The following is a 17,354-nucleotide window of genomic DNA, read 5'->3' as shown; positions in this document are numbered from 1 at the left end:
TGACTCGTATACTTCTGAGACTTTAACTTTGGATTGTAGCTGTAGACACTGTTATGCTTATGACTCCCAATCACGACCCGTACCTTTTGCTTACAACTCTTATTAATGTCATATCTTTTCTTCACTTAGTATTTTGTTTGGTCATTTATTTTGTTATGCTTATGAGTCATCCTACGACTCGTATGATGTGCTGACAACTCGTGTAGTGACTCATATCTTAATCAGACTTGGTCTTTTAAGGTCTTTTTCTTCTATTTTCACCCCAACACTATTGTAGACATGGTTTACCCGCAATAAGCGCAAAAGTGAATCATATCTACTAAAACAACCTAAGTACATGCATAAATTCATGGTTTTAAGCATCAAAAGTGCTGTGTTTCCATGGCACATTAGGGCACGTCATTTGCAATTAGAAAATGTCCTACAATGGTAGCCCACACTGCTTGCACTAACAATTCTATAATACTCACATATATTGCAATAATAAAACAAAAGGGATACAAGTATACATTATACCACATACAAGTAGAGCAAAGAAGAACAAACATATACGAGAAAATCCTATACAAGTAAAGGAAGATAGAACAAATGGATAGGTAACAAGTCGACACAGAAATACAATTGCTACACAACCATAATAAGGTAAATATAATGAAAATGATGATGATAATGACGACGACGATGATGATGTAATGCATGAGGTTGTCACATAACCTCCGTATATACCTATGAGGCTAAAGCTTTCCAATGTAGGACCCATGAGGGGTTCAACCTGTATATAATCCATATCTAATCCATATCCATATCTCCTCCCAACACATCCCCCCGGGAGGTTTTCTTTCAAGACTTCATATTTTCTGGTAAAAAAATCCAGTGTTTCTTGTATTTCCACAATGGTACCAATGTTTCATGTATGAGAATGATATGAGTATTAAATTCTCACAACCAACCAACATGAATGTTTCCATATGTAACTAATATATCCACTTAATGTTCCAATTATCCATGAAATCCAACATGATTTACATGCCAACATAGTATGAATACATCACAATATACAATTGATACCATGTTAGGATTTCTCATTAGCAACATATAATCAAGTTCACATATGCAAGGTCAACAATATCATATAAGACCCCACATAGTCACACATAGAAAATAATGTTCCTAAACCACCAAATACATCAACATATAATCCCCCACATAGGCTCAACACAATAAACTTAGCCATTTTTATGATTAGTTCTCACACCCTTAAAGTGATTTTGTATCAACATTAACTACCCAACTCAGTCTGAAAGAAGTTAAGCCATAACCTACCTCGAATGTCGAAAATCGATCCACAAGCCTTCGATCCAAAGCTCTTCTCCCCATTAATGAATCTGGAATCAAACATGAAAATATAAAATCTATCATCAAAATAAAGCCAACGATACCCTTATTGCCTATTTTTAAGTCGGAGTCAAAACGAACCCCTAAAATGGATTTTTGAAAAGAAGGAAAAATTCTAATTTTATTTTAAGAACATGTTTCCCATATTTTTAGGAGTCTACAACTAAAAATCCAAGAAAAACGAGGTCTAAATCGAAGAAAAATCAACTTCAAGCTTTACTGGGTAAAATCCCTAAAATTCATTTTAAAAATCAAGAATTGAAGTTGTTTTGAAGATGAAATTGATGGAAAAGTAATAATAATAAGATTAGAAACTTACCCAAGTGAAAATGAATTAAAATTGAGGTTTAAATCGAAGAAATACAATTTTGGGCCTTCTCGGCCAAAATTCTCAATTTCCACTTTAAACCATGTTAAAACAAGAAATAGATGATAAAATTGGAGTAAAGTAGTTGAAATAGGTGTTTCGAAGCTTAGAAATGAAAGAAATTTCTCAAAAGTGTGAAACCCTTACCCCTAAGTCTTAAAAATGGGAGAAAATGAAAAAAACATAGGTATATATAAAGGGTTCAAGTTTCCGCGGACACCTTGGGATTCATCTGAAATCTCGTGAATGCAAACGAAATATGCTACCTTATCAAATTTGATTCTCCGGAATAAATGGCGATATCAAATTTTCAAAAAAAATCATTTTCATCAAGTTGACCCCTCTACACAATTTCACAATTTTCTGAACCGAGGGTCAAAATGAGATTCAAAATCCATAAAACCACACCAACCATGTTACCACTATAGAATTGACGTTCTGGATGTGCTGGAGCTGTCCGTTTTGCCATTCATCGTGAAGTCAACTACACGATTCACAAAGCCACAAAAAATCACACTATCAAATAAATCAAACCAAAATGCATTAGAAACCATGTCAATCATTTCCATACGCCAAAAATACCACAAAGCAACCATGAGGAGGAGTAAAATAGTCAAATCACATAGAAATACATATTTCACATAATTCATCAAAATTCGAGTCGTTACCTCATTCACTACTAACAGCTGAAACCATGAAAAGCTGGGGATAACACTATGCATATTAGATTCGACCTCCCAAGTATCCTCATCTATAGGTCGATGTCTCCACTGAACATTAACCACCGAAACAAATCTAGAAAGCAACCATTTAATATCCTCAGCCAAGATGGAGATAGACTCTTCAACAAAAAACAACCTCTCATCTAATTGAATTGAACTCCAACGAATGACATGAGATGCATCTGGAATATAACGGCGAAGCATATAAACATGAAAAGCTAGATGAACAACTGTTAAATCTGAGGGCAAAGCCAGCTCATAAGCCACATCACTATCAATTCAAAGAATCTCAAATGGGCTAATATACCTGGGGCTAAGCTTGCCCATCTTCCCAAACCTCATCACACCCTTCATTGGTTAAACTTGAGGGAAAACATGATCACCAATACCAAATCACAAGGCACAAAGTCTACGGTCTGAATAGCACTTTTGCCTACTCTGAGCCACTCGAAGTCTATCCTGAATAATCCAAACCCTATCCAAAAACTTATAAAGCAAGTCCATACCTCGAGGTCTAATCTCAGAAACCTCGAACCAAAAAACTGGAGTGCGATGACGCCTACCATATAAAACCTCAGAAGGATCCATATCAATATTGGAATTTTAGTTGTTATTATAAGTAAACTTTGCCAAAGAAAACTCTACCAAGGATAGATGCTGCTCCCATGACTACCAAAGTCCATCACATAAGCGCTAAGCATATTCTACAAAACTTAAATAGTCCACTCTGATTTGCCGTCGGTATGTGGGTGAAATATTATTCTAAGATTAACCCAAGTACCCAACTCCTCTCAAAAAGTCTTACAAAAGTGAGAGTTGAATACTGAACCTCGATCTGAGATGATAGGCATTGGCAATGAAGATGCAATCTTATGAATATAGATACGGACTAACCTCTCAACACTGAAAGAAACCTGAATTGGAATGAAATGAGTAAACTTGGTAAATCGATCCATGATGACCCAAACACTATCAAAACCATGAGAAGTATGAGGCAACCTGGTAATGAAGTCAATAGTAATCTATTCCTACTTTTACTCAGGAATGGGTAACTTCTGAAGCAAACCGCCTGATATCATATGCTCGACCTTCACCTGCTGGTAACATAGGCAGCGTGCTACAAAATCTACTACATCCTTCCTCATACCACCCCACTAGTAATACTATCTTAAGTCACAAGATATATTAGTCATGCCCAGATGAATGGAATACTTGGAACAATGAGTCTCCTCCAAAATCAATCAAATCCAATCACCTACTCTCAGTACACAAACCCGGCCTCCAATCCTTAAATTACCATCTGAATCAAGTGAGGCTTTCATAGCCTAACCACTCTACACCTTATCTCAAATCAATCTTAATCCAACGTCATCAAACTAATAAGCTCGAATTTACTCCATGAAAGAAGACCTAGCCTCCACAAATGCCAAAATATTTCAAGGTGTCGAAATATTAAGTCTAACTATTTATTTATCTAAAGTCTAAACCTCTAAGGCCAAAGGCCTCTCCTAGGTCAAAGATGCACTAAGTTACCCATGCTAGTTGACTTTCGACTCAATGCATCCACAACTATGTTAGCCTTTCCTGAATGATAAATGATAGTCAAGTCATAATCATAAAGCAACTTAAGCTAACAGCGCTGCCTCATATTAAGATCTCGCTGGCTGAAGAAATACTGAAGGCAACATTGATCTGAGAAAATTTCACAACGGACTGTGTTCAAGTAGTGCCTCCACAAATTTAAGGCAAAAACAATCACGCAGACTCCAAATCATGGGTAGGGTAATTATCTCATGGTACTTCAACTGAAGAGAAGCATACACAATCACCTTACATTTTGTCATTAACCCAACACCTAACCCAACACCTGAAATATCACAAAATATGGTAAATCCCACACCTTTCTTAGGCAAAGTCAAGATAGGAGTTGAAGTTAACAAATCCTTGAGCTTTTGGAAGTTCACCTCATAAGCATCGAACCACTGAAAAAAACCTTCTTCTGAGTCAACTTGGTCAATTGAGTTGCGGTAGATAAGAAACCCTTAACAAAACACCAATAACAACCTACCAAACCAACAAAACTCTAAATCTCAATGGGCGAAGTAGGCCTAGCATAATCACGAACCACTGTAATCTTGGTTGGATCGATAAAATACCCTTTTTAGCCACTACGTACCTAAGAAAGAAATAGATTCCAACTAAAACTCACACTTGGAGAAATTGGCATACAACTTCTCATCCCTTAATCTCTGAAACACAATCCATAAATAATCCTCATGACCAGCCTCACCCTTGGAATAAACCAAGATATAATCTATAAATACAATAACAAAGGAGTCAAGATAGGTTTAAAATATCCAGTTCATCAACTCTACGAACGTAGGATGACATTGGTAAACCCAAAAGATATGACCAAGAACTCATAATGATCGTACCGAGCTCAAAAAGTTGTCTTTGGAATATCTGAAGAAAATCCTCAACTAATGATACCCGGATCTCAAATCAATCCTTGAAAACATCAAAGCATACTGAAGCTGATCAAATAAATCATCAAAATGAGGAAAATGATACTTATTCTAAACTGCCACCTTGTTCAACTGCCAATAAACGATACACATACACATAAACCCATCCTTCTTCTTCTTCTTCTTCTTCACAAAATATAGGCATACCCCATGGGGATACACTTGACCGAGGTCGGATAAATCCCTTATCCAAGAACTCCTGCAGATGATCCTTTAATTCTTTTAACTCGCTGGGGCCATCCGATAAGGAGGAACAAAAATGGGCTAAGTTCTCAACTCAACATCAATGGAAAAGCCAATAACTTTATCCAAAGGTATACCAGGAAAATCCATAGGGAGCACATCCATAAAATCATGGACAACACAAATAAAATCCAAAGAAGGAGGTAAAATAACACTAGTATCAGGAATATGATCCAAATAAGACAAACATTACTTCTCAACCAATTGATGAGCCTAGACATAAGATATAACCCTCTTAGGACCTGAATGAAGTGCACCCTTCCAAGCTATCCTTGGAACACCCAGTGAAGCTAAAGTCACGGTCTTAGCATAACAATCTAGACCTAATTGGTAAGAAGCTAATCAATCCATATGTTAGATAACGTTGAAATCAACCATATCTAAGACCAGAAAATCTACCTAAGTCTCACACCCAACAAAAGTCACAATACAAGATTGATACACCTGATCCACCACTAAATCTCCTAGATAGGTAGATACATGAATAGGCATAGCGAGAGGCTCACTAACAAAATCAAAATATGCAAACATATAGGAGAAAGTTGGTCCTGGATCAAATAACACAGATAAAGATCTAAAACAAAGAGGGATTATATCTATGATAACAACATCAGAAGGCCCTGCCTATGGTTTGGTGAGCCTAGCATAACACATTGAGATGAAATAAACCGTGGGGCTGGTAAACAGAACTTTCATGACCACCAACTACCTGAGTAGCCCCACGACAACTACCGTAGGCACCATTACCTCTGTCTCGTGCACCTATGGTAGAAACTTTACCTCTTATAACTAAAATATGAGTAGATCTAAACACACGATGGGGCAAGACCTTGTCCTAATAGCCAGTCTCATCACACACATAAAAAGCTCTACAACTTGACTCAATAGAAAGAAGTACAGCTGGATCAAAACTGCCAACTTAAACTACTGAACTAGAAGACCTACTACTTGAACTTTGTAAGGATACCTACACTAGTCTACTATGATATCCTCAAAAACCTCTAGAATACCTTCCTCAAGAAGTGTGACCTCTGAACTCACCAAAATAGAACACTTTCTTGCGCCTCCCTGAGATGCTCCAAGAATATCCTCAGTCATCTTAGCATGATCTACTATACTCTGAAAAGATGCTCCTAATACAATCATCTGAGATGCAGCTAACTGAAGAGAGACATACAATCCCTTTATAAACCTTTGAATCTTCTTAGACTCATTGGCAATACTGGTATAAAAATATTTAGACAAGGTTTGGAAGCGTCCCTCATACTTTGCAACAGTTATAGAGCCATGCTCTAGGTGATAAAAATCACCTCTCATCTGGTCCCTCATGCTATAAGGCACAAACCTCTCCAAAAAGGCCTCAATAAAATTATCCTAAGTTATCTTGAGTTAATTAAGAGGTTTGCAACTAACAAGGGAACTACACCAATCTCTAGCAATATCTCTCAACTGATAAGTAGTATATGCGACACCATGCGACTCAAGCAAACCCAAATTGTGCAAATTCTCATGATAGTCAATCAAGAACTCATAGGAATTCTCGCCCATAACACTACTGAACTTAGGGGGACATAATCGAGTGAATCTCTCAAACCTCTTTTGATCCTCAGAAGATATAATTGTACTCACAACAAGAGGAAGCATGGTGAATCTGGCTGGCTGAGATCCCACCTGAGGGGGCAACATAGATAAAGAATGAAATCCTAACCTTAGAAGACTATACTCTAGTGTAAGTGCTGAAGGATAATAACACTCGAAGTCTTCGGAGTACCAAAAGCTGAAGTAGGCACCACTGGAGGATCCACACTTGGCGCTGAAGGAACATCATAAGCAGATTCTGGCATAAATAAAGGTGTAATACTGGGAGCTGAGGGAACACCAAAAATACTTGAAGGAGCACCCTACAAATGGGCTAATAAGCAAATCATCAACCCCTCCAAGACTGGGGTAGAAGAACTCGGGGAAACCAAAGTAGGATGCACATCTTAACTATGCTCTACACAGGGCTCAGGGGAGAGTCCTTTAGCACTACTCCTAGATGTGTTGGATCCATGTACCCATCCACTACCTCGAGCTCGTCCATGACTTGCAACTCTTTCTCTAAACTGCGCTCTCTTCTTGGATGAAGGCTCAATATCTCTAACCTTATAAGATCTAGTCATCACCATTTGTGTAGAAAAGAGTGAAATATGACTTAGAACATAAGGTTAGAAGGAAATCCGCATGATATGGAATAAAATTAGGGAAATTTCCTAAAGACATCTTATAGCTTCTCGAAGATAAATATGAATATCAACACACCAATTCGCGAGATTATATTAGACACCATGTTCTTACACTGTTGAGACTAATGAACCTGACCACTTAATACCAATTTTTCATGACCCAAAAACCAAGGGCCATGATGGCTTTTGTCACAACAAACCTTGATAATTAAGCCTATCACCTAAATTGATACACAATGGAAAAAAAAATAATAACCCTAAGGCAAGTCGTCAAGAATGAAGTTGAACCACATACATATAATAAAATTGGAAATAAAAATAAGCAATAATGCCATAACTCCCAAAACCTGATGTCACAGTGTAAGAACTACTTATACAATCCATGAATCAAATACATAAGAAATCCAACAGGAACAACTCTGTCTCGAATACTAGTAAAGACATAATATAAAATAGAAAGATAAAAGTGAACTCCAGATGCATGAAATCCAACCATTACCTTGAATAACTTCGAAGGTTCTTGAATTAACAACTATGAGACATACTCAAACTAGGATCTGCATAGAAAGGGTATAGTAGGGGTGAGTGCGGTCCACTTGTATTAGTAGGAATCATAGGCCGACTCAGCAAAGTAGAAAATAAAGTATACAAAAGTCCACACTAAGGGTACATCACCAGCAATCAGAAAATGTCCCATAGCAGTAGCCCACACCGCTTACACTAACAGTTCTATAATACTCATATATATTGTAGCGAATACCAAAAAGGGATACAAGTATACATTATACAATATACAAGTAGAGCAAAGAATAACAAACATATATGAGAACATTAAGCACAAGTAAAGAGAGATAAAACAAATGGATAGGTAATAAGTCAACATAGAAATACAATTACTACACAAGCATTAATAAAGTAAATACAATGATAATGATGATGATGATGTAATGCATAAGGTTCTCAGACAACCTCCGTATACACCTACATAGGTAAAACTTTCCATCATAGGACCCATGGGGGGTTCGTCAACCTATATAAAATCCATATCCAATCCATATACATATCTCCTCCAGGCACATCCCTCAGAGAGGTTTTCTTTTAAGATATCACATTTTCTGTCAGAAAAAGTCAGTGTTTCCAGTATTTCCAAAATGGTACCAATTTTTCATGCATCAGTATGATATGAGGATGAAATTCTCACAACCAATCAACATGAGTGTTTCCATATTCAACTAATATACAAACCAAGTGAGCCAAATATCCACTTAATTTTCCAATCATCTATGAAATCCAACATGATTCACATGTCAACAGAGTATGAATACATCACAATATACAATTGATACCATGTTATTATTTTTCATTAGGAACATATAATCAATTTCACATGTACAAGGCCAACAATATCATATAAGACCCCACACGATCACACATAGCAAATAATATTCCTAAACCACCAAATAAATCCATATATAGGCCCTGACACAGGCACAATGCAATAAACTTAGTCATTTTTATAATTAGTTCTTACACCTTTAACATGATTTTGTATCAACATTAACTACCCAACTCAGTCTGAAAGAAGTTAAGTCATAATCTACCTCGAATGCCAAAAATTGATTCGCAAGACTTCAATCCAAAGACCTACTCCCAATGAATGGATCTGGAATCAAACATGAAGATATAAAATCTATGCGTCAAAATAAAGCCAACGATATTCATATTGTCTTTTTTCAAGTCGTGGTCAAAATGAAATTTTTGAAAAAAGGGAAATATCATAGTTTTATGTCAAAAAAATATATTTCTCATATTTTAAGAAGTCTACAGCTAAAAATTCAAGCAAAACTGAGTTAAAAATGAGGTCCAAATTGAAAAAATCAATTGCAAGCTTTATCGGGTAAATTCCCCGAAATCCATTTTATAAATCAAGTATTGAAGTTGTTTTGAAGGTGAAATTGATATAAAAGTAATAATAACAAGATTAAAAAGTCAACCAAGTGAAAATGGATTAAAATCGGAGTTTAAATTTATGAAATACAATTTTGGGCCTTCCAGACCAAAATCCCCAATTTCCACTTTAAACAATGTTAAAACAAGAAATAGATGATAAAATGGAGTAAAGTAGTTGAAATAGGTTTTTAGAAGCTTAGACAATCTTAGAAATGGAAGAAATTGCTCAAAAGTATGAAACCCTAAGCTCCAAGTCTCAAAAATGAGAAAAAAATGGTAAAACATGGGTGTACATATAGGGTTCAAGTCTCCCCAGACCCCTCAAAATTCTTCCAAAATCCTGTGAACTCAAATGAAATATGCAACCCTATCAAATTCAACACTTCAGACTTAATGATGAAATCAGTTTTTTTTTTTTTAGAAAAAAATCATTTTTACAAAGTTGACTCCTGAAATCAATTTAATAACTTTCCGAAATCAAGGGTTGAGGTGAGATTTAAAAGTCATAAAACTACACCAACCATGTTACCACCCTAAAATTGACATTCCGGATCTACTGCCACCGTCTATTTTTCATTTATCGCATGGATTAAAAGATGTTGACTAAAGTCAACTATAAGGCTCTCAAAGCCCCAAAGACCATAATATCACGTAAATCATACCAATATGCATCGAAAATTATGTCAATCATCTCTACACCAAAAATTTCACAAAGCAACTAGGGGAGGGGTAAAATGGTCAAATCATAGAAAAATACATATTTCACTTAATTCATCAAAATTTGAGTTGTTATAATAGAGTTTAGAGGGGTAATAGAATGTCACCACCCAAATATTCATGGGTCATGATGGCACTTGTCGCAACAAACCTTGACAAGCACGCCTATCATACAAACTGATATAATAGAAAATAATAGCAATTACCTAAGTAAGGCTTCTAGAATGAAGCTGAACCACATAGTATAGTAAATCAAAGAGACATAACCAACAATACCATAATCGCAAAACCTGCTGTCACAGTGTAAGAACACCACTAGTATAACTAGAGATCAAATACATAAGATATTCAAAATAGGATTTTTCTGCCTCTAAATATGGTAGTGACATAGTCTTAATAAAGAAAGGCAGTAGTCAACTTTAGAAGAAAGAATGCAACTGCTACCTTGAATAGCTCTAAAGGTGGGCTGAATCAACCACCATGAGGTGTACTCGAATCAGGATCAACACCAAAAGGGAGCGGTAGGGGTGAGTATGGTCCACTTGCACTCTGGTCCACTTGTACTCAATAGGTATTATAGGTCGACTGAGAAAAGTTGAAAATAAAGCATAGAAAATACATACTAAAGGCACATCACCTGCAATTAGAAAATATTCCACAATGGTAGCCCACACCGTTTCCACTAACAGTTTTATAATATTCACATACAACAATATCAAACCTAGTGTATTCCCACCAACTAGGGTCTAGGGATGGTAAAATATACACAGTCCATACCGCTACCTCCAAAAAAGTAGAGAGGTTGTTTACGATAGACCCCCGGCTCAAGATAAAGAATAGTTAACAAGGTCATAGTAATACATGAAATAGGATGGGTGGCATAACCGAAATAAGAAATAAGAAATAATAAAAATATAAATAAGAGCAATACAAAAATAAGAATAGGAAATAAGAAATAAGAAAGGACACCCATCTATTAGTAGCATACACTAGAGGCTCCTACCAATGGGCACAGTCCTAGGATTACTAACCCGCTACACAAGAGCTCCCTAACTACTAGTTACAACCCCCCCACACACTATCCTTCTACACTTATCTGCGACCTCCACACCTTTGTATCTAGGTTTATGTCTTCAGTAAGCTATAACTGCTCTATGTCATGTTGAATCACCTCTCTCCAATATTTTTTTGACCTACCTCTACTCCTCCTAAAACCATCCAAAGCTAGTCTCTCATACCTATGAACTGGGGCATCCATGCCCCTTCTCATCATATGCCCAAACCATCTCAGCCTTCCTTCTCACATCTTGTCTTCCACTAAAGGCAATCCCACGTTCTCCTAAATAATCTCATTCCTAATTCTATCTCTTTTAGTAAGTCCACATATCCAACACAACCTTTTTATTTCCTCTATCTTTAATTTTTGAATGTGAGAGTTCTTGACTGGTTAATACTCTTCACCATACAATATGGCCGGATGGACTGCCACTCTATAGAACTTGCCTTTAAGCTTTAGGGGCACCTTCTTATCACACAACACTCCTGAGGTGAGCCTTTACTTTATCCAACCTACTCCAATACGTTTAGATACATCCTCATCAATCTCACCATTTCCCTAAATCATAGAACCAAGATACTTAAAACTATCCCTCTTACAAATATCTTGGGAATCCAACCTCACCGCCACTTTGTCCTCCTGCTTCAAGTTACTAAACTTGCATTCCATATACTCCATCTTGGACCTACTCAATCTGAACCCCTTAGATTTAAGGGTTTGACTCCAAACCTCTAACTTTTTATTCACACCCCTCGCATCTCATCAATCAGAACTACATCATCTATAAATAACATACACCAAGGCACCTCATCTTGAATACTTTACGTCAACATATCCATCACCAGCATAAATAAAAATGGACTGAGATTCGATCCTTAATGCAATCCTATCTCAACCAAAAAATATTATGATTTTCTTTTTGTTGTCCTCACCCGAGTCTTTCTTCCATTGTACATGTTCTTAATAGCTCTAATGTACGCCGCGGGACCCCTTTCACCTCCAAATATCTCCAAAGAACCTCCCTAGGGACTTTGTCATATGCCTTCTACAAGTCGATAAACAACATATGTAAATCCCTCTTTCTTTCCCTATACTGCTCCATCAATCTCCTCAATAGTTGGATTGTCTCTATCGTTGAGCTACCAGGCATGAATCCAAATTGATTCTTCAAAATTAACATGACCCTCCTCAATCTCTGCTCAACTATCCTCTCCCAAATCTTTATAGTGTGACTCAGCAGCTTAATACCCCTATAGTTATTGCAACTTTGAATGTCACCCTTGTTTTTATATAAAGGAATCATCATAATCCATCTCTAAGGATCAGGCATTTTCTCAGTATTGAAAATGCCATTAAATAAATTAGTCAACCACCTTAAACAATATTCACATACATCATAGCAAACATAAGGAAGAAATACAAGTAAATCAATATCACTTATACAAGTACTAGGGAAGGGATTATACAAAGACAAGTATACATCATGAGAGATAATACAACACAACTAATAGTATAATGTATCACAAATGCAATAAAGATGATGATGAAGGTAATAATGATAATGATGATGTGATGTAAAAAGTTGTTGTACAACCTCCGTATATACCTATGGAGCTAAAGATTCTTGAAGTAGGACCCACGGGGGGTTCGTCAACCCATATATAATTTATTTTCAATCCATATCCATATCCCCTCTTCAGCACATCCTTCGATAGAGGGTTTGAAAGATGTCATATTTTTTGTCAGAAAAAATAGTATTTTTTGTATTTATAGTATTTTCATGGTAGTAACAATGTTTCATTAATGTATATGATATGAGCATGTAATGATCACAACCAACCAGAATGAGTATTTTTATGCCAACTAATATAACAACAAAGCAAGCCAACAATCCCCTCAATATTTCCAACCATCCATGAATTTTAACATAAACCGTATGCCAACAAAGTGAAACATATAAAATACACCATTTATACCATATTATTCTTTTTCATCAATCAATACACAACTAATTTCATGTATGAAAGGCCAATAATATCATATAGGAATCCACACGGACACACATAGCAAATACTATACCAAGACCATCAAATAACATTATTATATAGGTCCCCACATGGACACAACATAATAATAAATCTATTTCCATGATTATTTCCTACACTCTTAACATAATTTCGTATCAGCATTCACTGCCCAACTCAGTCTGAGAAAGTTAAGTCATAACCTACCGTGAATGCCAAAAACTAGTTTGTAAGCCTTCACTCTAAAACCTTACTCCTCCTTAACAGACTCTGAATCAACTAAAATATAGAAATATAGAATCTATGCTTCAATATAAATTCAATGATACCTATATTGCCTATTTTCAAGTCGGGGTCAAAACTGATCCCCGAAATGAAATTTTTTAAAAAAAGGGAAAAATTATAATTTTATCTTTGAAAAATGTTCCTTATATTTTTAGGATTCTACAGGTGAAAACCCAAGAAAAAATGAGTTTAAAACAAGGTCCAAATTGAAGGAAACCCTATTTAAGCTTTACCAGCAAAATCCCCCAAAATCCTTTTAGAAATCAAGAATCTGAAGTTGTTTGGAAAATGAAATTGAAATAAAATTGATAATTATAAGATTAAAAATTTATCCAAATAAAACCGGTTAAAAATGGAGTTTGAATGGAAAAAATCCAAGTTTTGGGCCTTTCGGGCCAAAATCCCCACTTTCTCACTTTAATCCACGTTAAAACAAGAATTAGTTGATAAATTGAAGTAAAATAGTTAAAATAGGTGTTTAGAAGCTTACCCAACCTAGAACTGGAAGAAATTTCTCATAAGAATAAAACCCTAATTTCCAAGACTCAAAAATAAGGAAAAAGGCCAAATATAGATATATATCCAAGTCTCCGCGGACCCCTCGAGATTCATTCAAAATTTTGTGAATGCAAAAAAATATGCCACCCTATCAATTCGACACTCCATCTTAATGGCAATATAAAATTCTTGAAAAAAAAATGCAATTTTCACAAAGTTGACCCTCAAAATTTAATTTCACAACTTTTTGAATGAAGGGTTAAAATGAGATTTAAAAGTCATAAAACCACACCAATCATGTTATCAATCCAGATAGTTTTTTTGAATTTGCTGGCTCATTCTATTTTTTCATCCAACGCACATATCAATAAATGTTGATCAAAGTAAACTATAAGGCTCTCAAAGCCATCAAAAATCACAATTTCACATAAATCACATTAATATGCATCAAAAACCATGTCAATCATCCCCATGCCCCCAAAATACCACAAAGTAACTACAGGAAGGGGTAAATAGTAAAATCACACCAAATTGAATATTTTACAAAAATTACAAAAAATCAGGTCATTATATAGGACCCCCGTGAAGTTGGAGTGTGTCATAGAAATTTGGCCATAGTTTAGGAGGGTACTGGATGGTGATCTTAAAATAATATAACAAAGAGATGACGCGCGTGAGGCAGATAAAGTTGTAACAATATAGTAGCGTTGTCTTTCTTTTTGGGTTATACATTATAGTGAGCAATGCCTCCTTTGTAGGCGTAAAAATATTTGGAGAGGATGTATTTCTACAATAGAATTAGTGGGTCATATCAAATTTGATCCACATATAATTATTTATAACACTTTCCTTTAATGTTCATATATAAAAAATTATCATAAAAGAAAAATTAGACATAGTTGCGTAATATGTATATTTGTTGCTTCATTAAAATCTCACCAGAAAAATCTAGCGAGACAAAATCTTGGTTAAGAAAAAGAAGAGTGAAAAACTTATTTATTTTCCCTGATGAAAATATCACTTAATATTTCAAAAACAACATATTTCAATCTTGTATTTCAATTTTTGAAAGGTAGAAGTTGGCAATACTTTAGTGAACATATCTGCTAAATTATCACTTGAACTAACTTGTTGGACATCTATTTCACCTTTCTTTTGGAGATCCCGAGTGAAATTTTTTTTTGCTGAAATGTGTTTTGTATCGTTTCCTTTGATGTATCATTCTCTTAATTGAGTTATGCCCAACATTGCCTTCATATAGTGTTGGTGGAATATCTTTTTATAAAGAAAGTGTAACTACTCAAATTGTTATTATGTTGAAATAGAGAGTAAAACACTTCCCTAGTTTTCCTTAGATAAAAAATTTTAAAATTCTAGAATGTCTTAGTCTTAGGCAAAATTTGAGTGTGTGGTGGTCTAAGAAAATCTTATAGTTATTAGATACTTGATTGGTGATCTTGATTTTATTTTATGTTAGAAGAAAAGTCTAAAGAGTCGAGGCAACTTTTGATCCATAAAATGGACTAGTAAAACTTTGGTTATAGCAATTACTACAAGAGAGTTAGTTCTTAGTATTAAATTTCATGAAGTGTATTCTGAAATGGATTGAATTAGGACCAAGCTTCGAGTTACTGGTTGGGATTGATACAGTAGTAGAATCATCTCCACAGCGGTAGCCTATTTGGCATGAGGGTTGCAGCAGCAGCAAAAGTGCCGTTGCACTGATGAAAACATAGAATTTCAATTTTTAAAATTAGAAAACCCTTTATCGTTATCACTTTCCTAAAAATATTCAAGGGCTTAACATAAGATGATTTTCTTTAATTATAGGGTGGTCACCTTTGGAGGTATGTATTCTTTACATTCTAAACTTGAAATTACTACTCTAAATGCATAGAAGTCGCAAAAATCATGATTATGGTAAAAATTAAAGTTTAGCCCTAATTTATGTAATGGTGGAGAATTAGATTATTTTCAGTTGTTTTAGATCCTAGGTGTTAGAAAACAATTCTTATATATGGTAGAATTCTTGTTGGTGATGCTAAAATATGAAGAATTCAAGAGTTTAAAGGGTAGAAAATGCTAAGATGATGAATTAGAGAAAATTCTTGAGTGATATTAATAAATGTGAGTTCTTAATAATTAGGAAAGGGTAAATATTGTATTAAGAGTTGTGTAGTTATTGTATATATATCGAGAAATAGCCAAAATCAAAAGAAAGAAAAAGTTAACGTTGTAGTGATTTTAAGCAAGGAATCGAGGTAGGTTACGATTAATTATAGTAAAAACTTTATTGACCATGTTCTTATATGTAAGTTAGGTATTCTTGATTTCTTTTAGGTATTACTTGTGATTTATTTATTGTATCATGGATTTACTTCTATTTTTGAGATGGTATTTAAATGATATATGGATCAGGTGTCATGCCGATACTGTTATATAAATTGGGTGTCACACTAAAATTGTTATTGGATCAGGTACCACATTGGTACTAATACATGGACTAAGATCATCCACTGCAAGTCATATCTGAGTTTCCTTACCAATTCTATTATGTGTGTACATTATGCATGCACATAATCATTATTTCATTTAAGTATAGGTTTATGCTGTGGTGATCATTGTCGAAGAATCTGATTAAGTATAATCGATGTACTTGTGTACTTGTATTTTTGATGACATGAAGTGTTATGATACTTGTATTTTCCTGAATGTATGAGTTATTGACTTCAACCTAACACATTCTTGACTTATTTCATAGATGGTTATTATCTCCGCATGATTTGAAGAAGAAGCAACAATGATTTATTTTGTTTAATGCTATTACATAGTCGTACCTCGATATGTAAATAAATAACCTATTTGAGATCAACTTTTACGTGGATCAGATAAATATTCTGCATCTGCATAACCAATTAATCATGTATCGAACTCTTTTAAATAAAATAACATCATGTCATTGATTTCTCTAAGGTATCTGAATATATTTATATAACATTTCAATGTCTTCATGTTGTGGAAGGATTGATTCTTGCTAATAAGTTTACAAACAAGGATATATCTAATCGAGAATTACTAGCAAGTTACAACAATATCCCAATTCCACTATGATATAGTATTTCGGAACTAATGAGTCCTTTATCATTTTCACGAGGTTGAAATGAATCTTTATTAATATCATGTGATCTCATAGTTATTGCAGTTCTAATGGATGTGTTTTGTCCATGTAAAATCTCTTTAAAATATTTTTAATATATGTTGATTGATGGACAAATATCCCATTTGTAAAATGTTCAATTTATAAACTAAAATAAAATTTTATCTTTCCGAGGACTTTCATCAAATT

This window comes from Capsicum annuum, chromosome 12 (genome assembly GCF_002878395.1).
Source record: "Capsicum annuum cultivar UCD-10X-F1 chromosome 12, UCD10Xv1.1, whole genome shotgun sequence".
NCBI lineage: Eukaryota > Viridiplantae > Streptophyta > Magnoliopsida > Solanales > Solanaceae > Capsicum > Capsicum annuum.
This window is presented reverse-complemented; position numbering follows the sequence as displayed.